Consider the following 25,809-nt stretch of genomic DNA (forward strand, 5'->3'; position numbering starts at 1 on the left):
CGCTTCTCCAGCCATGCTGAGGCCGCGTCCCGCATACAGCAACTAGAAGGATGTGCAGCTATGACATACAACTATCTACTGGGGCTTTGGGGGAAAAAATAAATAAATAAATAAAATTATTTAAAAAAAAAGGTGCAAAGATTTGATCATTCAAGGATCCAGAAAGAAATACAGATTTTATGCAATTACCCCCAGTCTTGCACATGTACAAGGACAGGAAAACGAATATCAATATTTATATAAGATTCAGAAGTTTGAACACTATTCTTATAGGACCATCTCTGGAGGAAGATCCGCCATCTTCTCCTGGAATATTTTATCAAAGGCTTCAGTTTGGGCCACTGTGAAGTAATTTCTCCAGTCCCCAGAAATACCTAACAAACATGAAATAGAGACTCAGATCAGATCTACGGGGAGGTCTCAAGACCTCAACACTTCTCCTGGATCTTTTCTTTCTGTCCACTTGACATGGAAATTGTAGCTAATATAGCATAATGACCAATGGCTCGATGGTGGGCCTTTATACTTCCTGACAATCATAGCTATTTACACTTTCACCCGCCTGGAAATGATTTCCTATATTCTCTTCTCTCCCAACCCATACAATATACAATACATCAGCAATACTGTGGCTATATTTGCTGCTACATCCACAATCTGGCCACTTCTCACCACCTCTATTTCTACCACCTTGGCCCAAGCCAACAGCATGTCTCACCTGGATTATTGTATTAGACTTCTAACTAATCTCTCTGTTTTTGATCTTTCTCCTTCATAAGTTATTCTTAGCATGGCAGCCATCTTGATTCCTTGAGAAGGTAAGCCAGATCTTTTCCCTTCCTTCTCAAATTCTCCAAGGACTTCTGGTTTGACTCAGTGAAAGTGCTTATGGCTTCATTCTGTTTGGTCCCTGTCATTCTCTGACTCCATCTCCTACGACCATCCACTCACTCTATTCCCTTGCATTGGGTCTTCTGATTCCACCTCAAACATTCCCACTCTTAAGACTATTTACATTTTCTGTTCCTTCTTCCTGGAGTGCCGTTCTCTCAGATACATCCATGTCTTGCTCATTTGCTTCTTTGATGTCTTCACTCCAAGGCAACTTCTCAGTGAGGTTCTCTTTCACCACCCAGTTTACAACTGTAAATCCGCATCCTTGCTGTATTTTACTTCATAACACTTATCAAGTATGATATGCTATGTGTATTTCCTTTGTGTGTGTGTGTGTGTGTCTGGCATGTATCTCCAATATATTTAAGTTTTAGAAAGTCACAAGCTTTTCTTTTTGAATTGCCAAAGACTTACTGTTACAAAAATTCATAGACATGTAGTACATACTCAAATATTTGTTGAAAGAATCACTAAAAGAATGAGGAATGTGCTACTATTATCTCCACTTTACAGATAAGGAAAAAAAGACTAGGAGAGGTTACACAGTTAGAAATTGATTGATGTGGATTTAAAGCCAAAGATTTTGACATCAGAAGCCATACTGTTAATTATATGATTATATTATTATTTCTATATCACATAAATTAACATTTATGTATTATATTAATATATTAACTAAATTAATACATTTATTAGTTGAATCTATAACAGAATAATATATAATTGTATATAAATTAATATATGTAAATATAAATTATATACTCTTAACTTATATGCATAGAAGTAATATAACAGAACATCTAATAAAAAATTGATGCCCTAGAAACATCCCCTGTTACTCTCACACTCATCATCTTCATTATTAGAACAATTTTTATTATTATTGATTTTTTGGCTCCTGTATCATCTATAACACACCTGACTTTTTGGAAGCCGGAAAGAACTCTTGAGGCACCAGAGTCTCTGTAAATTCAATATGGCTGCCCCCTATCAAACATCAGTCTAGATGAGAGAATCCAATGTTTCTATGCTGGGGCATTAAGTTCTAAACTCTACACATTTTCAAAATCCTACAAATCCTTCCTATGTAATTTCTGCTTATGTCACTCCTAAGTCCTTGTCTCTTAAAAGTCTCCCCAGGGCCGGCCCCGTGGCTTAGTGGTTAAGTGCACGCGCTCCGCTGCTGGCGGCCCAGGTTCAGATCCCGGGCGCGCACTGACGCACCGCTTCTCCGGCCATGCTGAGGCCGCGTCCCACATACAGCAACTAGAAGGATATGCAACTATGACATACAACTATCTACTGGGGCTTTGGGGGAAAAATAAATAAATAAAATTATAAAAAAAAAAAAAGTCTCCCCAAACTCTTGTGTATTTAGTTTGCTGGGGCTGCTGTAACCAGGCACCACAGACTGTGCTACTTAACAACAGAAATGTATCAATGTGTTGACAGACTTGGTTCCTTCTGAGGCCACGAAGAAAAGATCTGTTCCAGGCCTCTCTCCTTGGCTTGTAAATAGCCGTCTTTCCCCTGTGTCATCACATCATCTTCCCTCTGTATGCATCTATGTCCGAATTTCCTCTTCCTTTAAGGACATCAGTATTATTAGATTACAGCTCACTCTAATGACCTTATTTTAATTTAATTACCTCTGTAAAGATCCTGTCTCCAAAATGGTCACATTCTGAGACACTGGAAGTTAAGCTTCAACAGATGGATGTGTGGGAGGGACACAATTCAGTCCATAACTTCTTGGTTATGAAGACATCTTTAAAAAACTTCCGTGAAGCACTAATATATAATAATGGCTGACTGACGTCAAGTTTTGGATAAACTTCATTAGAGCTTCAGATCATACTTATGATGTTTACTGTTCCAGTGTTAACAGCTATACTTCGACGATTCTGATATTCTGATGTGCAATATGTTTAGATATGTCAAAATATGGTGGGCAAAATGTCACCAGCTCATTGATTTATAATAATCAATTATTTTGATTATTACTTTATACCAATTTCTTTAATAAATTAACATATTATGTTTTTATTCATTCTCCCTTCTGTTTATTCAACAAAAGTCATATAATGTTTAATCCATGCTAGGCATTATCCTTAGCATGAAAATAATCATGGATAATAATAACAATCAGTTAGAGAAAACTATTGCTTTTATCTGAAAATCAGATATGTCACCAGTAATGGAGATTTCAACAGCCAGTATTCTCCTAAGTGCAGTTGGTATGTGTAGACCCCACGGGGCAATAAAAAGTATTTTTCTTGTGTCTTGAGCAGAAAAGTGCCCCAAACATCATGAAAGTAGGCCGAACAGAAGAGCACTTGACCAAGAACAGACAACAGTTGACACTCCCTGGAGTACAATATGATTTATATAATTAATTATCAAATTATAACTGATGTAATCAATTTTAAAATTAATCTTGGACGTGTATGTGCCCTCCAGATGAAAGAAAGGACGCAGAACAGACCTGGGATAGAGAGGAAGGATATTATTCCTTTTCATCCCTTTCTTTCTTTCACCTCACTATCCATTCTTAGTCTACTCTGTCCTAGAATATTGAAGTCATAAAGCATGGTGGTTATAAGTTTAGTCTCTAGTATCAGAGACCTGGTTTTCAAAGGGACTTGAGTCTTACTAGCTGGATCAAATATTACCCTTTTCTGAGGAAAATAATACCCTATGGGATTGTGTGATGATTCGATTACAAACTACGTGAGGAGTCAGAGCATCAGCTTATCAATAATAATCACATGGTTGTCGCTAACTATCATTATCATTATTGCATCTATCCCTCTCAACTCTCTATGACATATAACAAATTCCCTGAGTAATTGGAAAAGGTTGCAAGTCAATATGGTTGCCTCCTGAAGAGGTCATCATAAACAAGAAGAAATATTGGGTGTACTCATTGAATTATGCACCAAATTCAATTACATCCACTCTATTTTATCTCTGCCAAAATTCTTGGTTGTTAATTCCCATTTCCTTTCTCTCTTTAACAACATCTTTTGTCCTTTAAGCCATTTCACACAAGCATTGTACATAAATATAACATTTTAAACACTGCCAACCCTGATTTGTAAAAGGAAATATAAGAATGGACAATCTATCTAAATATTTCCTTTACTTCTAATTTAGTAAAGTGACAAAGTGCCAGGGATTGCTAGAGGTCTTTCTCCGTTTTAACAACAGAATTTATCTCCTCACTGTCTAGAGGCTAAAAGTCCAGGATCTAGGCATCAGCAGGGTTGGTTTCTTCTGGAGGATTCTCCCCTTGGCGCGTAGAAGGCTGTCTTCTATGATCTTCTCTTCGTGTGTGTGCACTTGCCTGTGTCCAAATGTCCTCTTCTTATAAAGACACCATTCATATGGATTAAGGCCCACCATAAAAGCTTCATTTTGATGTAATTACCTCTTTAAAGACCTTATCTCCAAATACAGTTACATTCTGGGGTATTAGATTAGAAATTCAACATACGAATTTTGAGGAGACACAATTCAACCTATAACACACCTCCTTCTGGCCTCCCCACCCCCAATTCATATCCTTCCCACATGCAAAATACATTCACCTATCCCTACTGCCCAGAAGTCTAAACCCATTCCAACATCAACTCTAAGTCCAAAACTCATCTAACTATCATGTAAATTTGGCCTAAGTGAGAGCCAAGGTACGATCCATCCAGAGGCAAGATTCCTCCCTGGCTGTAACCTGTGAAATCAAACAGGTTATCTGCTTCCAAAATACAATGGTAGGAAAGGTATAGGATACATTATTCCCAATCCAAAAGGGAGAACTCAGAAAGAAAGAAGAAAGAGATTGCAGGTCCCAAGCAAATCCAAATCCTATCAGAAGAAATTCCATGAGATTTTAAGGATTGACAATAAGCTTCATTGTCTTGATGCTCTGACCTCCTAGCTCATTGGTGTGGTGGCCCCCAGGCCTTCTGCCCTCTGCCACCACCTGCTTGAGGTCTTTTGAATCACTTACTGTCTTCCTTCCAAGGATCACCACATTGGATATACTTGAACTATGGAGTTCTTGGAAATTAAGCTCTTACTCCATGCAGTAGACACTCTTCATTCATCTTGAGCCCAAGGATATGGACATGATTAATCCTTCATCTTGGGGGACCTTACAATATCTGATACCAAGACAGGCTCTCAGCTAACTGAAAAATAACTCCTCTCTCCATTTCTCAGTAGAGTCATTCTTTATACATTACTTTGTTCAGGATATTTCTCTATGCTAAATCACCAGTGGGGTAGCACCAACATGACCATCCCCAGTCTTGTCCTCATTTCCCAGGTCAATCGTAGCTTTCAAATTGGGAAGAGTAGCGAATTAACCTGGTCACCGTTTGTAGAATGGATATGTCCCATGTCAAATTCTTAGGAAACAGAATCTGAATGACCTCCCATGAGTCAGATGACTATTGCAGGCCTAATTAACTTTCTCCAAGTGCCTGCAGCCCACATCAGTACTATGAAAAGAGACTCTCTAATAAGGGCTCCTGAGAAGTTCTCTGGGTGATGAGCAGTTAGAGCTGATAAATTCAAACACTCCATAGTCCCAACTGTTAGTGCTCCACTGTAAGCCACAGAATGCCTTCCATGTATTCTGATACATTTTGAAGGCAGAGCATTTACTTTTACCTTTTCTCATAAATGATCCATTCTTCTTGTCTAAATATTGACCACACAGGAGGGGAAAATTGGACATACTGTTTTCTTTCATGACCTGGAAGGAGCTATTCTTGAGGAGTGAGTTTAGTTCTTCTGGTTCTAATTTCTTGCTCAGGAATTGACAGATCTTCTCTAAAGTGCTCCTTGTCTCCTAGAAGAAAAACCAAGAGAGAGGATATGAAAGACAAGAACATAGAAAAGGAGGTGCAAAGCAGGAAACAACAATGTGAGGAGGAGGAGGAGAGGGGGAAGAAGAGAGGAACAACATGAAACGTGAGAAGCAATTGATTGGATGTAACTAGGAGGAAGAAAAGGAAAAAATAAAGAGGAAGAAAAACAAAGGATGTAAAAGATCCAGGATCCACATAGATTTCCCACTACAGTTGAGCTCAGGGCACCTTAACACTAAATACAGGGCTTGGGTTCCGTAAAGAGACTTTTAGAAAGTCTTCTAGACAATTATGATCAGGATTAAGCAAGGAGAGGTTCAGGGAGAACTTGACAAAGATTGAAGGGATTGATTTCAAATCCTGGCTGTGCCATCAATTATACCATTTTCCATAATTAACATTTGAATAACACGTAGAGTTTCATAATATCTTGCTATATATTATGTCAATAATTAGTACTTGATACGTGATTCTCGAAGGTTATTATAAGAAAGTGGGTTTTATAACTACTAAGACTTTGTTTTGAATCATAGACCTTCCTCTTAGAGCTATGGTAGCTTTAAACTATATAGCTTTATAGTATATAGGGCTATAGTATTTTAGAGCTATATAGTTTTAAAATGTTTCTTTATCCCATGAGCCCTCCTTATCTAACCAAAAAACACACCGCTGTAGACATTACTACAATAAATGATCATTTTGAAGCTTGAAAGCATAGTTGCTGGAAGGTATGGGAGCATGTACCTGAGGTAGGTAAACTTGTCACAAAAGGCTTCTTGGTGAAAATGGAATTCTCATGGAGGTCATAGAGAATTGGATAGAAGTAGCCAGAGGAAGATGATGGGAAGTAATGTTTCTTAACAGCAAGAGCCTATGTTTGTGTTATTTTCTCTTTTGTCCAGGATACCACTGATGGGTAAAGTTCATCTTCCAATGGTTTAATTTCCATTACTTATTTTGAGCATCATTGGACAGCTTTTCCTGCCCATCACTGTTCAGTCTAGGACTTGGCCTGTCAGAATCATTACACAGACTGATTTCATGACTTCATTTTTCTTCTATCAGTCAATCTAGGATGTGAGGCAGTTGGACACATTTCTGGAACCAGACTTGTTTCTATCCAGTCTCATCTTTTTCCTCAGTCCCCTCTCACCACTAGATTATCAGCAGCATCACATGTCCTACCCCTAGAAATGTTAGACCCTTTGCCAGTGCGAGCATAAGCCATTGTACTCTGCCTCAGGGCATGAAAAAAGACCTTTAGATGTTGTAAGATGGAAAAAAGATGAACACCTGAAGAAAAAGAGCATGGAGCTTGGACAATGTCAACCAGAAGTAAGGCAATGAATACTAGGGAGATATTCCCACTCGTAATGACCCTTCACAAGGCTATAATCTGACTGAAAAGGTAGAATAGAGACACAGAGGAATGGAGGGAAGTTAGACGAGTGACAATGGTGGTGTAAGGATGTCTGCTAATGATAAGAACCATAGTTACCCGTTTCAGCTCTTCATAACCCAGTATCAGGAAGTTCTCCTTCCCTTTCATGGACTTCCAGCCATGAATGTGGTCAAACCAGGATCCATATGACACTGCATATTGGGGAGGCAGAAAGAAGGGGTAGATTGCAAAGGCTATGAAAGCAGGGATCCATCTATTATGTTCACTCTGTGGGCACAATTAATAGCACAATGTCTGGCACATCTAGGCCTGTCCTAACTATTTGCTGAATGAATAACATAAAGATGGAAAACTATTATCCAACATCATGCATTTACCCTGTAATGAGTCTTGTTCCTTTGGAGCAGGCTCTGTACCAGTTTTCATGGGTCTCTGAGTAGATCCTGTCCAGAGAGCCTTGTGGCCTGAGGAATGGTATTCTTGCTGCCCCTAATCTGTTCAGTGTTTAGAATTTTTGGTTACTAGGTCATTCCCACAGCCCTTGAACATTTTCTGTCTTCTTGACTTCATTGTTGCAATTGTAATTATTGTTCCTTTGGAAATTATCTGCCTTTGCTCTGGTTTAAGATTTTCTTTCCTTTTATCTACTACAGCTTTCTTAGAGACTAGGTGAAGGTTTATTTGGAATAATTCTTTGTGAGTCTAAGTGTGGTTCTTCAAACTGAGATTTCATCAATGCAGGAAATTCTCAGGCGTGTTTTGTTGAAAATTGCCTTTCTCTATATTTCATATTATCTTCTAGGGAGGTAAATATTCTCACTCCATCATCCACATCTTAACTATTTGATACTTTTGGATGGTTGTCTACCATGCCTGAGGCCTCCTTAACTCTGAAGTGTAGTGAGAAATTAATTATCAACTGAGAATTCTACTCAGTTAAACTATCATTCAAGAATGGGCATAAAATACAGACATTTTCATTCAAAATACTGAGGGAATTTACCACGTTTGTTATGAGAGAACTAGTTTAAGTTATACTTTATGAATAAATAAAGTGAATACAGAAGGAAGGAACAAACAAATGGGTCAAAGAAGAAATCAAAAGGGAAATAAAAAATACGAAAAAAACAAAAATGGAAACACAACATATTAAAACTAGGGTTGCAGCAAAGGCAGTTCTAAGAAGTATGTTCATAGCTATAAATGCCTACATTAAGAAAAAGAAAGATCTCCAAAAAAAAAAAAATTAACTTTACACCTCAAGACACTAGAAAGAGAAGAACAAAATAAACCCAAAATTAGCAGAAGGAGGAAATAACAAAGACCAGAGCAGGAAAAAATGAAATATACACCAAAAAAATGGAACAGATTAATGAAAATAAGAGCTGATTTTTTAAAAAGAGAAACAGAATTGACAAAACTTTAGCTAGACTAACTAAGAAAAAAACAGTGCAGACTCAAATGAATCAAAGAAATGAAGGAGGAGACATTATAACTGATGCCACAGAAACACAAAGGATCATAAGATACTACTATGAAGAATTACACACCAACAAATTTGATAACCTAGAGGAAATGGATAAATTTCTTGAAACATATGACCAATCCAGACCAAATCATGAAGAAATAGAAAATCTGAATAGTCCAATAACAAGTAACAAGATTAAATCAGTAATCAAAAATATCTCAACAAAGAAAAGCTCCAGACCAGATGGTTTCCTGGTAAATTCTAGCAAACTTTTAAGGAAGAAGTAACACGAAGACTTTACAAATGACAAAAAAATATTGAAGAGGATATAACACTCCAAAACTCATTTTGTGAGGACAACATTACCCTGATACCAAAGCCAATTGAGGACACTATAAGAAAACAAAACTACAAGCCAATATTCCTGATAAATATAGATGCAAAATTCCTCAACAAAATATTAGCAGCCTGAATTCAAGAGCACATCATACATCATAGGATGCAAGGATGGTTCAACATACACAAATCATTACTATGATAGACCACATAAACAGAATGAAGGATAAAAATCATATGATCATTTCAAAAGTGGCAGAATATGCATCTGAAAAACTTCAACATCCACATGATAAGAATTCTTAAGAAATTAGGGATAAAAGGAATGTTCTTCATCATAAGAAAGGTCATATATGAAAAGCCCACAGCTAAATCATACTCAAAAGTTATGTTAAAGCTAAAAGACTTTCCTCTAACATCAGGAAAAAGACACTGATGTCCACTCTCACCATTTCTATTCAACATAGTACTGGAAGTCGTAGCCACAGCATAGGGCAATTTAAAAAAAATGTATCCAAATCAGAAAGGAGAAAGTAAAGTTATCTCTATTTGCAGATTACATGATCTTATGTGTAGAAAACCCTAAAGACTCTACCAAGAAACTGGTGGAACTAATACATTAATTTAGTAAAGTTGCAGGATGTAAAATCACCATACAGAAATCAGTTGTGTTTCTATACACTAACAATGACTATCTGAAAGAGAAATTGAGAAAGCAATCCTGTTTATAATAGTATCATAAACAATAAAATACCTAGGAATAAACTTAACCAAGAAGGTGAAAGCCTTGCATACTGAAAACTATAAGGCATTGATGAAAGAGATTGAGAAGACACAAATGGAAAGATATCCTGTGTTCTTGGATTGGAAGTATTAATATTGCGAACATGTCCATACTCCTCAAAGCAATCTACAGATTCAACACAATCTTTATCAAAATTCCAATGGTATTTTTCACAGAAGTAGAAAAAAATCCTAAAATTTGTATGAAACTACAAAAGATCCCAAATAGACAAAGCAATCCTGAGAAAGAACAATGCTGGAGGCATCACACTTTCTGATTTCAAGCATTATTGCAAAGCTATAATAATCAAAACTATATGGTACTGGCATAAAACAGGCACATAGTGGGGCCAGCCTGGTGGTGTAGTGGTTAAGTTCATGCACTCCACTTTGGCGACGTGGAGTTCACAGGTTCAGATCCCAGGTGCAGACCTACGCACTGCTTATCAAGCCATGTTGTGGCAGGCGTCTCACATATAAAGTAGGGAAAGATGGGCACGGATGTTACCCCAGGGCCAATCTTCCTCAGCAAAAAGAGGAGGATTGGCAACAGATGCTGGCTCATGGCTAATCTTCCTCACACACACAAAAAAGAAAAACAGTCACACACCAATGGAACAGAATAGAGAGTCCAGACATAAACCTGCACATATACGGTCAAATAATTTTTGACAAGGACACCAAGAAAAACTTGGGAAAAGCATAGTCTCTTCAATAAATACTGCTGGGAAAACTGGATATCCACATGAAAAAGAATAAAACTGGACCCCTATCTTACACCACTCACAAAAATTAACTCAAAATGGATCAAAGACTGAAACCATAAAACTCCCAGAAGAAAACATAGGGGAAATATCCTTGACATTGGTTTTGGCAATGATTTCTTGGATAAGACACCAAAAGCACAGGGAACAAAAGCTAAAATAAACAAGTGGGACTCCATAAAAAGCTTCTGCACAGCAACAGAAACAATCAATAATTTGAAAAGGCAACCAATCAATAATTTGAAAAAGGAATGGAAAAAAATATTTTTGCACACATATTTCTGATAAGGAGTTTATATCCCAAATATATAAAGAACACATACAACTCAACGGCCAAAAAAACAAAACAAAACAAAACAAAAAAAACCAAATAGTCCCATTAAAAAATGGGGAAAGGATCTGAATAGATAATTTTCCAAAAAAGACATAAAAATGGCCAGGAGGTATATGAAAAGGTGCTCAACATCACTAACCATCAAGGAAAGGTAAATCAAAGCCACAATGATGTATCACATCACTGTTGTTAGGATGGCTAATATCAAAAAGACAAGAGATAAAAATGTGGGTGAGGATGGGTAGAAAAGGGAATCCTTTATACATTGGTGGCGGGAATGTAAATTGGTACAGCCATTATGGAAAACAGTATGGCAGTTGCTCAAAAAATAAATATAGAACTACCATATATTCCAGCAATGCCACTCCTGGGTATATATCTGAAGGAATTGAAATCAGTATCTTGAAGAGATATCTGCACACCCATGTTCATTTCAGCATTATTCATAATACCCAAGATATGGAAACAACCTAATTGTCGTTTGATGTATGAATGGATAAAGAAAATATGCTAGGAGAGACGTCACCACCATGGCGGAGTGGGCTGCTCCCTTAGTCTCTCCCCCCTAAGTTACAACCAAATGGACATTCATTAACCAACAGAGGATTCCCACCAAAGCACAATAGATGTCTGAGAGATCCATGCAGCCATACATCTGAAGGTGGGGGTACTGGATCCCTGGGAAGCAGTGGAAGGAGGTGAGTGGATCTCCACCTCCACTCCCAGCACCGTGATCTAGGTTGCAGGTCCTCACACAGCAGCCAGTGTGTGACTGTAAGAGGAGGTGGGGGAGCAGGCACGCCTGCACCCAAATGCCTTCTCTTTTGGAGTTTCAGCCTGGCCCACAGGAACACTCCACACCAAGTGACACAGCTCAGCCACCACGTGGCACCCCCACCAAGTGCAGCAGGCCAGGTGAAAAACCCATGAGTGCAGAGCAGGCCTGCACATGTGAAAGAAAGTGCCCTTTCCCTCCCACCTAGTGCACCATCTTGGCCAGTCCCCAGCCAAGCCAGCGGATCTGCACCAAAGCACCAGCATGTGTGACCGTGAAGTGGTTGTGGCCAGTGGGCAAATGCAGATGAGTCCTATTGGCACAACTTGCAGCAGACATGGCGGATTCATAAAACACAGCTCCTGCCCACGTCCTAGGTGGCAGGTGGACTCTGCGACCTGATACTACCACTATGTGCCAGGAAAGGATCACTTCATCAAACACCGTAAAGAACTACATTAACACTTCCAAGCGGAAGGAAAATGACAAGTCTCCAGAAACCAATCCTGAAGCAAAAGAAATTTACAAGCTAAATGATAGAATATCCAAAATAGTTGTCATAAAGAAACTCAATGATTTACAAGAAAACTCAGAATGGCAGGTTAATGAACTCAGGAATAAAATTAATGAGCAGAAGGAATTCTTCACCAAAGAGATTGAAACTCTAAAAAAAAAACAGAAATTCTTGGGATGAGCAACACAATGAATGAGATAAAAAAAAAAACCTAGAAACTTTAAAAAACAGAGCTGATGTTATGGAGGACAGAATTAGTAATTTAGAGGAAAGAAATATAGAAATGCTTTGGGTGGAGGAAGGGAGAGAACTAAAACTTTTATAAAATGAAGGAATTCTTTGAGAAATATCTGACTCAATTAGAAAATGCAACATAAGGATTATAGGTATTCCAGAAGGAGAAAAGAGGAAGAAAGGGGCAGATAGCTTCTTCAAAGAAATAATAACTGAGAACTTCATAAACCTGGGGAAGGAACTGGACTTACAAGTATATGAAGCCAATGGAATTCCTAATTACATCAATGCAAAAAGACATTCTCCAAGGCACATAATAGTAAAACTGGCAAAAGTCAATGACAAAGAAAAAATATTAAGGGTAGAAAGGCAGAAGAGAATAATCTACAAAGGAACCCCTATCAGGCTTTCAGCAGAATTCTCAGCAGAAATTTACAGGCTAGGAGAGATGGGAATGATATATTCAAAATACTGAAAGACAAAAACTTTCAGCCAAGAATACTGCATCCAGTGAAACTATCTTTCAGATACAATGGAGAAATAAAAGCTTTTCCAGATTAACAAAAGCTGAGGGAGTTCATTGCCACTAGAACTCCTTACAAAAAATGATCAAGGATTCCCTCATACCTGAAACAAAAAGGCAAAGGTTTACAAACCCTTGAGCAAGGAGATAATAGACAGACAAAATCATAAAATTGCTGCTATTGGGACAGGTTAGCAAACAATTATAGCATAAAAGATAAAGGAAAGGAAAGCACCAAAAATAACTATAAACACTTCATTTTAATCACAAACTCACAACACAAAACAGAATTATTTGTGATGACAATAACTTAAAAGGAGAAGAGGAATGGGATGGAACCTGCTTAGGCTAAGGGAGATAAGAGGCTATCAGAAAATGGACTATTTTATCTATGAGATCTTTTATAGAAACCTCATGGTAACCACTAAACAAAAAATCAGAGCTGAGACAAAAATCATAAATAAAGAGAATACCAAGAAAACCGCCACAGGAAACCACAAAACTGAAATAGCAGTCAGAAATGCAAGGAAAGAGAAACAAGGGAAATACAGAAAAAAACAGAAAACAAGAGATAAAATGGCAGTATTAAGCCCTCATATATCAATAATCACTTTAAGTGTAAATGGATTGAATTCTCCAATCAAAAGACAGAGAGTGGCTGGATGGACTAAAAAACAAGACTCAACAACATGCTGCCTCCAGGAAATACATCTCAGCTCTAAAGACAAACATAGGCTCAGAGTGAAGGGATGGAAGATGACACTCCAAGCAAATGGTAAGCAAAAGAAAGCAGGTGTTACCATACTTATATCAGACAAAGCAGACTTCAAGATAAAAAAGACAATGAGAGAAAAAGAGGGGCAGTATATAATGATAAAAGGGACATTCCACCAAGAGGAAATAACACTTATGACTATATATGCACCTAAAACGGGAGCACCAAAGTATATAAAGCAACTACTAACAGACATAAAGGGCAAAATTAACAGCAACACAATAATAGTATGGGACCTCAACAGCCCATTGGCATCATCAGTGGATAGATCATCCAGACAGAAAGTCAACAAGGATAGTGGACTTAAATGAAAAACTAGACCAGATGGACTTAACAGATATAAAGAACATTCCATCCCAAAACAACAGAATGCACATTCTTCTCAAGTGCACGGGGAACATTTTCAAAGATAGACCATATGTTGGGAAACAAGGCAAGCCTCAATAAATTTAAGATCAAAATCATATCAAGTATCTTTTCTGACCACAATGCTATGAAACTAGAAATCAGCCACAAGAAAAAAGCTGGGGAAGTTACAAATATGTGGAGAATGAACCACGTGCTACTGAACAACCATTAGATCAATGAAGAAATCAAAGGACAAATCAAAACATACCTGGAGACAAATGAAAATGAAAATACACCATACCAACTCCTATGGGATGCAGCAAAAGCAGTTCTAAGAGGGAAATTCATAACACCTCAACAAACAAGAAAAATCTCAAATAAGTAATCTTAAATTACACCTAACAGAACTAGAAAAAGAAGAACAAACAAAGCCCAAAGTCAGCAGAAGGAGGTAAATAATAAAAATTAGAGCAGAAATAAATTAAATAGAGACCCCCAAAACAGTAGAAAGGATCAATGAAACTAAGAGCTGGTCCTTTGAGAAGATAAACAAAATTGACAAATCTTTAGCCTGACTCATGAAGAAAACAAGAGAGAAGTCTCAAATAAATAAAATTAGAAATGAAAGAGGAGAAATTACAACAGATACCACAGAAATACAAAAGATTATAAGAGAATACTATGAAAAACTGTATGCCAACAAATTGGATAACCTAGAAAAAAATGGGTAAATTCTTAGACTCATACAATCTCCCAAACTGAATCAAGAAGAAATAGAGAATCTGAATAGACCAATCAAAACTAAAGAGATTGATACTGTAATCAAAAACCTCCCAAAAAACAAAAGTTCAGGACCAGATGGCTTCTCTGGAGAATTCTACCAAACATTCAAAGAAGATTTAATATTTATCCTTCTCAAACTATTCCAAAATATTGAAGAAGATGGAACACTTCCTAACACATTCTATGAGGCCAGCATCACCCTGATACCAAAACTAGACAAGGACAATTATAAGAAGGAAAATTAAGGCCAACATTGCTATTGAACATAGATGCAAAAATCCTCAACAAAATATTGGCAAACCGAATACAGCAATACATTAAGAATCATACATAATGATCAAGTGGGATTTATACCAGGGATGCAGGGATGGTTCACCATCTGCACATCAATCAATGAGGTACACTGCATTAACAAAATGAGGAATAAAAATGACATGATCATCTCAATAGATGCAGAGAAAGCATTTGACAAGATCCAACATCCATTTATGATTAAAACTCTCAATAAAATGGGTATAGAAGGAAAGTACCTCAACATAATAAAGGCCATATATGACAAATGCACAGCCAACATCACACTTAATGATGAAAAACTGAAAGCCATCCCTCTGAGAACAAGAACAAGACAAATGGCCCGCTCTCACCACTCCTATACAACATGGTACTGGAGGTTTTGGCCAGAGCAATTGGGCAAGAACAGAAATAAAAAGTATCCAAACTGGAAAAGAGGAAGTGAAACACTCACTGTTAGTAGATGACATGATTGTATACCTAGAAAACCCAAAGGAATCCACTAGAAAGCTATTAGAAATAATCAACAACTGCAGCAAAGTTTCAGGGTACAAAATCAACTTACAAAAATCAGTTGCATTTCTATACACTAATAACAAGCTAGCAGAAAGAGAAGTCAAGAATACAATCTCATTCACAATCAAAACAAAAAGAATAAAATGTCTATGAATAAATTGAACCAAGGAGGTGAAAGACCTATACACTGAAAAGTATAAGACATTATTGAAAGAAATCAAAGATGACATAAAGAAATGGAAAGATATTCCATGTTAATGGATTGGAAGAATAAACATACTTAAAATGTCCATAATACCTAAAGCAATCTACAGATTCAATGCAATCCCAATCAAAATCCCAATGACATAATTCACAGAAATAGAACAAACGATCCAAAAATGTAAATGGAACAACAAAAGACTCCAAATAGCCAAAGCAATCCTGAGATAAAAGAACAAAGCGAGAGGCATCATAATCCCTGACTTCAAAACATACTACAGAGCTGTAGTAATCAAAACAGCACGGTACTGGTCTCAAAACAGACACACAGATCAGTGGAACATAATTGAAAGCCCAGAAATAAAACCACACATCTATGGACCATTAATCTTTGACAAAGGAGCTAAGAACATACAAAGGAGAAAGGAAATTCTCTTCAATAAATGGTGTTGGGAAAACTGGACAGCCACATGCAAAAGAACGAAAGTAAACCATTATCTTATGCCACACACAAAAATTAACTCAAAATGGATTAAACACTTAAATGTAAGACCTGAAAACATAAAACTCCTAGAAGAAAATGTAGGCAGTACACTCTGACATTGGTCTTAACAGCATTTTTTTGAATACCATGTCTACTCAGGCAAAGGAAACAAAAGAAAAAATAAACAAATGAGACTAAATCAGACTAAAGAGCTTCTGCAAGACAAGGGAAACCAGGAACAAAACGAAAAGACAACCTACCAACTGGGAGAAAATATTTGCAAATCGTATATCCAACAAGAGGTTAATCTCCAAAATATATGAAGAATTCATACAACTCAACAAGAAAACAAAGAACTCAATCAAAAAATGGGCAGAGGATATGAACAGACATTTTTGCAAAGAAAGATAAACAGATAGCCAACAGGCACATAAAAAGATGTTCAATATTACTAATTATTAGGGAAATGGAAATCAAAACTACAATCAGATATCACCTCACACCTGTCAGAATAGCTATAATTACCAAGACAAAAAATAACAAATGTTGGAGAGGATGTGGAGAAAAGGGAACCCTCATGCACTGCTGGTGGGAATGCAAACTAGTGCAGCCACTATGGAAAACAGTATGGAGATTTCTCAAAAAATGAAAAATAGAAATACATATGATCCAGCTATCCCACTACTGGGTATCTACCGAAAGAACTTGAAATCAACAATTCAAAGAGATTTACGCACCTCTATGTTCATTGCAGTATTATTCGCAATAGCCAGCAAGAGAAAGCAACTCAAGTGCCCATCAACTTATGAATGGATAAAGAAGATGTGGTATACATATACGATGAAATACTACTTAGTCATAAGAAAAGACAAAATCGTTCCATTTGCAATAACATGGATGGACCTTGACGGTATTATGTTAAGTGAAATAAGCCAGGCAGAGAAAGACAAACACCACATGATTTCACTCATATGTGGAAGATAAACAAACACACAGATAGAACAGATTAATGGCCACCAGAGGGGAAAGGGGTTGGAGGGTGGGCGAAAGGGGTAAAGGGGCACATATGTATGGTGACAGATAAAAATTAGAATATTGGTAGTGAGCATGATGCAGTCTATACAAAAATTGATAAATAATAATGTACACATTAAATTACACAATGTTATAAATTATTATGATCTCAATAAAATAATTGAAAAGAAAAAAAAAAAAAAAAGAAAATAAGGTATATATACACAATGGAACATTATTCAGCTATGAACAAAGAAGGAAATCCTGACATTTGTGACATGGATGAACCTGAGGGGCATGATGCTAAGTGAAATAAGTCAGACAGAGAAAGACAAATACTGTATGGTATCACTTATATGCAGAATTTTAAAAATGCAGATTTCATAGAAACAGAACAGATTAGTGGTTGCCAAGCATGTGAGGAGAAGGAAATTAGGAGATATAGGTGCAAGGGTACAAATTTTCAGCTGTAAGAAGTTCTGAGGATCCCATGTACAGCATTTACTGTAGTTAATAATTCAATATTATGTACTTGAAAGTTGCTGATAGTAGATACTAAGCAGTCTCAGCACACACACACACACACACACACACACACAAAGACCTAACTATGTCAGGTGATGGATGTGTTAATTATCTTGATCTTGGTAATCATTACACAATGTATAGGGATATCAAATAATGTTTTAATATATACAATTATATTTGTCAATTATTCCTCAATAAAGTTAAAAAATAACATTTTTGAATAATTACCTTTAAAAGTAAGAACAAGGCGGGGCCGGCCCGGTGGCGCAAGCGGTTGGGTGCGCGCGCTCCGCTGCGGCGGCCCGGGGTTCGCTGGTTCGGATCCCGGGCGCGCACTGACGCACTGCTTGGTAAGCCATGCTGTGGCGGCGTCCCATATAAAGTGGAGGAAGATAGGCACCGATGTTAGCCTAGGGCCGTCTTCCTCAGCGAAAAAAGAGGAGGATTGGCGGATGTTAGCTCAGGGCTGATCTCCTCACAAAAAAAAAAAAAAAAAAAAAAAAAAAGTAAGAACAAGGCAAGTATTACCACTATCAGCACTTCTGTTCAACCTTGTCCTAGAGCTCTGGCCAATGAGATAAGAGAAGAAAAAATAAAGACAACATATGTGTATTAGAATGAAGATAATATTCCTTAGGGGTTATGTTTATACTTCTTAGAAAATCACAAAGAACCTACAGGGAAACAATGAGAACTAGGAGGAGAGTTCATTCAGGCTGATGAGTACCTGATCAACATTCAAAGTCAGTTACATTCCCAAATCAGGCACAAACAACCAGAAAACATAATTTTAAGATGTCATCAATATAGAAGAAATGAAATACACCTAAAAAGAGAGTTGCAAACTTTTATAGAAAAAAATCATAAAAGAACATATAAGACATTAAAAAGCCTTTAGATAAAAAGGGGGATAAAAAATGTCTATAAATGAAGAGAATAAGTAAAGTATGACAATTCTCCACTAATTATTTTGTAAAATTTCTAAAATGACAATCATAAAAATACTGACAGTAACAGGTATCACTGAGGATATGGAGTAATAGGAACTCTCATATGCTATTTGTGGGAATATAAATTGATAGAACCACTCTGAAAAATAGTTTGATATTATCTTTTAAAATTGAAAATTGATTTTCACTCTGTCTTAGCAGTTATACACTCAGGTATACAAACCAGAGAGAAAATCACACACACATGCAGCAGAGAAATATCATTCCCAATAGCCTTAAACTTGAAACACTTCATTTAATTTCTAACCTTCAACATACACTGTGTTGGGAGAAGCATTTCACCAAAAAGCTATAATAGTCCTCCCTTATCTGAAGTTTCACTTTTTGTGGTTTCAGTTGCCCACGGTCTACTTCAGTCTGAAAATATGAAATGGAAAGTTCTAGAAACAAACAATTCCTAAGTTTTAAATCGTGTGCTGTTCTCAGTGGTGTGATGCAATCTCATGCTGTCCCACTCCATCCTACCTGGGACATCAATCATCCCTTTGTCCAGTGTACCCACACTATATGCTGTACATAGATGCTACCCACCCCGTAGTCACCTAGTGGCCATCTCAGTTTTCAGATCAACCATCTCAGGATTGCAGTGCTTGTGTTCAAGTAATCCTTATTTTACTTAATAATGACCTGAAAGTGCAAGAGTAGTGATGCTGGCAATTTCTATCTTCCAAAGAGAAGTTGTAAAGTACTTACTTTAAGTGAAAGGTGAAAGTTCTCCACTTAATAAGGAAAAAAAAAATCATATGGTGAGGTTGCTAAGATCTACGGTAACTCTTATTACAGTATATTATTATAATTGTTCTATTCTTAGTTATTGTTGTTAATCTCTTACTGTGTCTAATTTATAAATTAAACTTTATCATAGGTATGTATGTATAGGTAAAAACATAGTAATATAGGGTTTGGTATACCCACGGTTTCAGGCATCCACCGGGGGTCTTGGAATGTATCCCCCATGATAACGGATGCTACTGTAATGGCTTCAGTGATGTGTGCAAACAGCAATTACATTTCATTCATTTTGATTGTCTCTTCTGCCAAACCTAACTCAGTGTTCATCTGCTGGTATGGTCGGCCGTGGGCAGTGGGACTCAGAGTAGAGGAGCACACAGGCCATGTAAGCATGCTTGAGGTGTTTTGCATAAGGAATTCTAAGGTTTGAGGTTCCCAGAGCATGGGTGATGAAAGGGTTGCAGGCTCCAGGAGTCCTATAGACTCTTTACCTTGCTGGGGAGGAAACATGTCCAGAGCAGGGGACCCCCTAAGGCTTTGTTATCATGTATGATCCCAAGGGGTGCTCTAAGACACAGGGTCCAGAGCAGGGACTCCTATTGCCTAGGTCTGAGGACAATATTTCTCAGGATTTAAATTCCCAAGTTTTCTTCATTGATATGGGGAAAGGGTTCAGATCGACCTTCAATAGGGCAACAGAAAACTCAGGATATTGGTATTAGTTGATAATAACAAAGATTTTGGTGTTGTTGGTTCTTGACTGGATAAGAAAGAGGCCTGTGTGTGAGCTTTAAGGCACAAATAAGCAAGATATTGGGATAGTGGTGAGGTTTACAGGACGTGTCTTCATCATCCACTACTACTGATGAGACTTTCCTGGATTCCTGGTGACAGCTGAAGCACAATTCAAACTACTTTATACGCCAAATGGCAAGATCAAATATAGCATTGATGAGGGGAGGGTGTTCTCTTCATGTCCGGGCTTCCACAATAGGGTTTCACTGTCACCTTTTTTCTGAAAGAGTAACCTGAAGGAAAGCAGGAGATAGGGCTGACGAGTTCAGCCAGGATCAGCTCAATAAGAAATACAACTGCCAGGCTTTGCAGATTGGACTTGATGCTGAGGGCAAACAATTCAGGAAACGTGAACTATTCAATATTTACCAGACAATTGAAACCTAGCCTAGAAGTGCCAAAGTGCATGATGTGTGGACACCAAAAATGAGTCTGTCACATGATACTGGGTGAGAAGTAACAGTGGCTCTGGTTAATAAAGCACCAATGGAAAGGGTCGCAAATAAATATTCATCATTTAACAAAGGTGTCTTAGCTGCTTACTATGTGACAAGCACCACTCTAGGTCCTGGGGTAACAATGAACAACTCAAATAGCTTTCATTTCAGTGGGGAGACACATGGGATAAACAAATAAACAGAATACATACTCATTGGTGATGAGTACTAAGGGGAATAAAAGATAAGACTCTAGAGATGGGGAGAGATGCTAGTCTACATAGTATTGAAAAGGAAGACTTCTCTAAATACAGAGATATTTTAGCAGAGATCAGAAAGAAGATATTAGTCAAGGTTTTGGGACTGGGATAATAAATAGATAAAGGAAAGTGGTGAAGGGCATGGAGGAGTGGGACGGGAAACGATGACACTTTTTGAGACATGAGAGTCCTGATAACCTTGGATAAGGGCTGGTTCTATCTCTTGAATAAGATCAACCTGCAGTGGGAGCAGTTTGGGATATGGAGAGAAATGTGTTCAGTTTTAAACATATTGAATTACAGGTGTCTGTGGCTCTTTCCAGTGAAGATGCCCATGGGCTGCTAGAGAAACAGGTCTGAAGCCAAGGAAACATATCACAGCTGAGATATGGCACTCATCATGTAGTTTTGAGAAAAATTGCAAAATTTCAAGTATCTGAGAAAGCCTAGAAATTCTGCGTAATTAAAAGTTTAGAGATCCTAGGATAATGCATACATCTTTGAGACAGATAGGACAACAGGATTAAGGGAGTTTTAGAAAGACGCATCTAAAAAATGGCGGAAAGTCAGGATTGTGTTGTCCAGGAAGCCAATGAAAACCTGGCTTTCAGAAAGTCACAAGTTAGGAGAGTAGAGAACAATATGAGTGCTCTGTGCTAGTATTGGACAGGCACTGGAGACTTGGAACATAGACAGGATGGTTTATGATGGGGCAAGCTGAAAGGCTGGCTGGAGTTCTGCTTCTCTGCAGAAGAGAATGCGGACTTTGACAATTTGAGTTCTCAATGGTGATGCAGCCTTATACCCAGCACGGTGAGATGTAGAGATCTCAGCTTGGGTGTTAGATGAGGTCTGATAAAGGCCTCTGACAATCCCCCAGCTTCCATATTTTACATTCAATCACCAATTCCTTGGATGAACCATTCAAAATATTATTCCAATGACTCTGGTTTCTTAATAAAATTTGAAGTACTCCAGTAAAGGTAACCAGACACAAGAACATCTCTGGGATTTCTGATGAGATAAATCACCTTAAAGAAAAAATGGGATAATGAAAAATCAATACAATCATTTCCCATCCTTCTTCATCTTCACAAAAATAGAGAAAAACCAATCCTTAGAAAATGCCTATTAAATATCAATGGATTCTTTTCATAAATTAGTTATTTCATTCATTAACCAAATATATATTTTTAAGTTCCTATGAACCATTCACTGAGGTAATACTAAGAATATAACAATGGAAAATGAAAGCATTGTCCCTTCCCTCTTGGTTATCATAGTCTACTCACAATGGCCAGCAACCAAAAGTTTTAAAAGTTGAGCTCTATTATATTTGTGTAGTGTAGTTAAAAATTACTACTAGGAGAATGGATTAATAAACTGTGCTATATTCATAGATATACAGCAGATGTTGATACACTATAAGTCTATTTATAAAAAGTTCAAGAACAAGCAAAACTAATGTATAAAGTTACAAGTCAGGAGAGTGTCACCTCTGCAGGTGGGCATTGACTGGGGAGGTGTATGAGGGAATTTTCTAGGGGAGAGGAAATGTTCTAAACCTGGATCTGAAAGGTAGTTACCTAATTAATAGACACTTGGTCCTGTCCAAAATGTCCATAAGACATTTGGTCCATGCCAAAAGGACCTTGCGATTTGGGAATATTTGGTCCTGTCCAAAACGTCCATAGAGACATTGGGCGCACATCAAAAAGTCCTTGATATTTGGTCCTGTCCAAAACCATTTGGACCAAGTGTCAAGGACCTTTTGGCATGGATCAAACGTCTCATGGACCAAATGCCTTGTGGACCAAATATTTGTGGATGTTTTGGACAGGACCAAATGTTCTGCATGGAGTTAACCCAGTTGTGTACATATGTAAAGATTCAACAAGTTAATACTTAAGACTGGTGCACACACACAGACACACATGCAAGAACACTTGGCATTTGACCATCTGACTTATACTCTGGATTCTGCACCAACTTTCTTCGTGACATTATTCTAGGCCCCAACTCTCACTAGGCCTCAGTTTCCCCACTGAGGAATTTAACAAACACCGATAAAACACACATAAATAAATGTATTATAAATAAGCTTGATAAGTGATGGGTTAAAAAATTAAAAATTTCATTGTGCTGCTAGACATTGTGAAATTTCCAAGAGAGCAGAATATTATTCTAAGATTCACAATCTAATTTAAGCATAAAACTTTTTAAAAAATCACAAAGCAATGAGCACCTTCCAGGAAAGTATATTTCTAAAAACAATTTGAGATATGCTAGATCCGGGATATCCATGGTCTCTCCTGGGGATCATCTGTCAGCCCCATGAGAGATTCCTGTGTCTGCTGAGCTCAATAGACAGCTACATATAGCAAGACATAGTGGTTATAAAAACCAGCCATGATGCCAGAGGAATCTCCCTGGATTTAGGCATTGATTTACGATGAGCTGCTTCCCATCTGGGCAACTGTATGTCTGGTGCTTCTACCTAAGCACCAGGAAGAATTTACCTAATTAAGACTGGCTAATTATTTTTTAGAGCAACAGAGGGGGGTTAGCTAGTATTTAACACAGTTATAAATTCTGGTTGGGTTTAAAACATGGTTTTCTAAGATTCTGGTGCTATCATTTCACTTTGCCTCTGATTTACATCCAGGTGGTATAACCTGTGGAGGGGTCTACACCCTTGTAGTCAAGTAGCATCACCAGCGCAGAGTCTCAGGCCCACCTCAGACCTACTCAGTGAGGCTGCATTTCACCCAGATCTCCAGGGGACTCCCGGGCACATTAGAGGGTGGAAAGCATTGACCAAACATCTTGACCATTGAGCACTGACCTTGGCCTTGGAACTGAAGAGAGACTTGGGGATGAGTTGGATGGGGAGGTGGGAGCTGATGAGGCGGGGGTCTTCCTTACCCTTCAGTGAATTATAACCACTGTCAGTCTCTACCCAGGGTGAGCGGTCCCAAATGGGCACAGATTGGATCCACTTGGGATCCCCCTTGGAGCAAATCAGGCAGAGAATTTCAATCAACCAGTTTGTTCCTAGATAAAGAAGGAAAAGTGATGTTCACTCATTTTAATCTGACTTTTTTTTAAATTGTGATAAAATACATGACATAAAATGTACCAGCTTAACCATTTTCAAGTGCACAGTTCAGTAGTGATAAGTATATGCACATTGTTGTACAACCATCTTGCAAAACTGAAACTCTGTACCCATTCAACAACAGCTCTCCATTTTCCCTCCCTCCAGTCCCTGCCAGTCCCTGGCAACCACCATTCTACTCTCTGTTTCAATGGGTTGGATTACTCTGGATACCTCACTGAATGGAATCATGTCATATTTGTCCTTCTGTGACTGGCTTATTTCACTCAGCATAACGTCCTCACAGTTCACCCATGTTGGAGAGTGTGTCAGAACTCCATTCCTTTTTAAGGCTGAATAATATTCCATCATATATAGACAGTACATTTTGTTTATCCATCCATCTGTCACTGGGCATTTGGGTTGCTTCCACCTTTTGGCTATTTGCTTAAATCCTTCAACCTGCCCCCAGTGCACTTGGCTTTTCACCGCCTCGCCACTTCCAATGTCTCCAGCCTCAGTCCCCGCCCAGTTGGCAGACCCTCTACCCCCCTCCCCTCATAGAATCGTGATCCTCATCCTTTCAGTCCCTTGAATTTTCCAGGCTCTTTTCCAATTGTCGACCATTGGCTATGCTGATACCTGTGCCTGAAAATATCCCTTTTCTCTAAATCATTTCAAATTCATTTTTCATCTCAATTTAGACAACTATTTTCTCTAGTTTTTTTTTTCTTTTGGCTGTGATAGTTGTGTTTATTTATCCCTCCCCAGTTTTACTGAGGCATAACTGACAAAGAAAAATTATATAGATTGAAGATGAACAATGCAATGATTTGATGTATGTATACGTTGTGAAATAATGACCACAATCAGGGTAATTAACATATCCAGCGTCTCACGTAATTACCTTTTTTTCCCCTATTTCTTCTATAAGGACTTCACTGGTCACCCTCCCTGACTCCTCCATACAAACACCTGACTCTGCTGTAGGATTCACTCCTCTGGGTTCCCCTAATACCTTAGATTACCCCTCTGGACACTCATCTTACTGTGTAACTGCCTGGCTGAAGCCTTTTCTCCAAATGTAAAGGGCATCAGGGCACAGCTCTATTTCCCCACAGCATCATGCATTGTTTGGCACGTAGAAAGCACTCCATTCGCCTACTGAGTGAATGAGGGACATGGCCACAGCTTGTCTCGGTATCTGATCCTGCTTCCTTACCTGATTTGGGGTAAGTCAGTATTAAGACATCTTCATCCTTAAACACAAAACTCTCACAGTCTTCTCTGAGGTGTTCAGATATGAAATCCACGGCAGGGAGAGGTATCTCTTCAAACCACAGGTATCCGCATGACATTATGATGAGCTGTTTGTGCCTAGTGTTAGAATCTCAGCTGTGGCCACTGTTGGAGGTTGTGGAAGCTGCTGGGAGATCAGCTTTTATACTACAGATAAAACAATTATTAACCTATCCAGGTTTGTTGAGGAAGTGCCTGCTGGTAAAAAAAAAAAAAAAAAAAAAGTAGACATTGTAACTGGTAGATGGTCAGTTGCAAGGTTGGTGATATTGAGCAACCATGATGTCATTCAGAGAACATTGTAGGGTAATCTGAGTTTGAATTCATGAAAGAGAACC

The 25,809-nt window shown here is 38.0% G+C and overlaps 1 pseudogene; it reads right to left on the reverse strand.

The window, feature by feature from the left end:
- Positions 1-267: 267 nt before the first annotated feature.
- On the reverse strand, positions 268-25,530 carry LOC131397632 (sulfotransferase 2A1-like; annotated as a pseudogene).
- Between the last annotated feature and the right edge of the window lie 279 nt (positions 25,531-25,809).

The sequence above is a fragment of the Diceros bicornis genome, chromosome 34, assembly GCF_020826845.1.
Source record: "Diceros bicornis minor isolate mBicDic1 chromosome 34, mDicBic1.mat.cur, whole genome shotgun sequence".
Taxonomy (NCBI): Eukaryota; Metazoa; Chordata; class Mammalia; order Perissodactyla; family Rhinocerotidae; genus Diceros; species Diceros bicornis.